Raw genomic sequence first — 2068 nt, 5'->3', positions numbered from 1 at the left:
GCTGCTGCTGCTGCTGCTGCTGCTGCTGCTGCTGCTGCTGCTGCTGGTGCTGGTGCTGGTGCTGGTGGTGGTGGTGGTGGTGGTGGTGGTGCTGCAGGAGAGTTTGTGTGTGGGGTGCGTGAGGGCGTGGGTGTTCGGCGGTTGCTAATAGAGTGCTTCTGCTTCTGCTGCTGCTGCTGCTGCTGCTACTGCTGATACTCATACTGCTGCTGCTGCTGCTGATACTCATACTGCTGCTGCTGCTGCTGCTGCTGCTGCTGCTGCTGCTGCAGGAGAGTTTGTGTGTGGGGTGCGTGAGGGCGTGGGTGTTCGGCGGTTTGCAAATGGAGACTTTTATTATGGAGACTGGAGCGATGGCTGCTACCACGGCCAAGGCACCTATAGATACAAAGAAAACAAACAAAAAGTAATTTTGTTTTTTGTTTTTTTGTTTTTTTGTTTGTTTATTTGTTTGTTTATTCATTTGCTTTGTTGGTTTTGTTTTTGTTGTGTTTTTTTCTGTTTTTTTTTTGTTTTTTTTTGTTTTTTTTTTGTTTTTTTTTGTTTTTTTTATTGTGGAGCGATGGCTGCTACCACGGCCAAGGCACCTATAGATACAAAGAAAACAAACAAAAAGTAATTTTGTTTTTTGTTTTTTTGTCTGTCTTTTTGTTTTTTTGTCTGTTTATTTGTTTGTTTATTACTTTCTTTTGTTGGTTTTGTTTTTGTTTTGTTTTTTTTTGTTTTTTTTTTGTTTTTTTTCTGTTTTTTTTTTGTTGTTTTTATGGTGAGGGATGCTACCACGGCCAAGGCACCTATAGATACAAAGAAAACAAACAAAACGTAATTTTACTTTTTGTTTTTTTGTTTGTTTATTTATTTGTTTATTTATTTATTTATTTATTTATTTGTTTATTTATTTGTTTATATATTACTTCCTTTTGTTGTTTTTGTTTTTGTTTTTTTTGTTTTTTTTTTGTTTTGTTTTTATGATGATATAAGCCCTCATAGATGTACAATAGCAGCAGCAGCAGCAGCAACAGCAGCAGCAGCAGCAGCAGCAGCAGCATATACAGTTGCTGCTGCTGCATTTGCTGCTGCTATTGCAGCAGCTGCTATCGCACACATTGTAGTTGTTGCTGCTGCTGCTGCTGCTGCTGCTGCTGCTGTGTTTTTGCTGTTATTCCTTTTTCTCTGCTGCTGCCGCTGCTGCTGCGCCCCCTCTTCACCCCCTGCTGCTGCTGCTGCTGCTGCTGCTGCTGCTGCTGCTGCTGCTGGTGTGTTTCAGCTAAAAGGAGAGTGGGTGTTTGGGGAGTTTGTGCGGGGGCAGTGGGTGTGGAGCGACGGCAGCAGCTACAGCGGCAGCTTCTGCTGCAGCAAACCAAAAGGGAGAGGGGTGTGGTTGCTGCCGTCAGGCAACGAAGTTTTGGGGGTTTATAGACAAAAGGTAGTTCCTCTTGATCCTGCTGCTGCTGCTGCTGCTGCTGCTGCTGCTGCTGCTGCTGCTGGAGGTGGAGCGGCGGCTGCAGCAGCTGACGGGGATGCGGGAGATAAAAATGCTGATCCTGCTGCTGCTGCTGCTGCTGCTGCAGCCAGAAAAAAGCAGCAGGTCTTTGTATACTGGCACACAGAAGAAGTAAGAGCTGCAGCAGCTAACTAACACTTCTTGCTGCTGCTGCTGCTGCTGCTGCTGCAGCTGCTGCTGCAGCGGCATCTATCTATTTGCTGCTGCTGCTGCAGCTGCTTCTGCTGCAGCTGCTGCTGCAGCAGCAGCAGCAAATAGATAGATGGGGGCCCCCTTATAGGGGGCCCACAAATGCAGCACAGATAGGGGCCCCCTGGGGGGCCCCCTTATGCAGCCGCAACAAAGACAGAGAAAGAAATAAAAAAATAAAAAAATAAAAAAAATAAAAAAATAAAAAAAAGAAAGAAGTGAGAGAGACAGAAAGAAAAAAAGAAAAGAGAAAGAGAGAAGAGAGAAACAAAAAAATAAAAAAATAAAAAAATAAAAAATAAAAAAAAGAAAGAGACAGAAAGAAGAGACAGAAAGACGAAGCTTTCTGCTGCTGTCTCCTTTTGCCTTTCATCA

Source organism: Eimeria mitis, genomic scaffold, assembly GCF_000499745.2.
Source record: "Eimeria mitis Houghton genomic scaffold, Emh_scaff625, whole genome shotgun sequence".
Lineage (NCBI taxonomy): Eukaryota > Apicomplexa > Conoidasida > Eucoccidiorida > Eimeriidae > Eimeria > Eimeria mitis.
The sequence above is the reverse complement of the archived record's forward strand: the minus strand, read 5'-3'. Positions refer to the sequence as shown.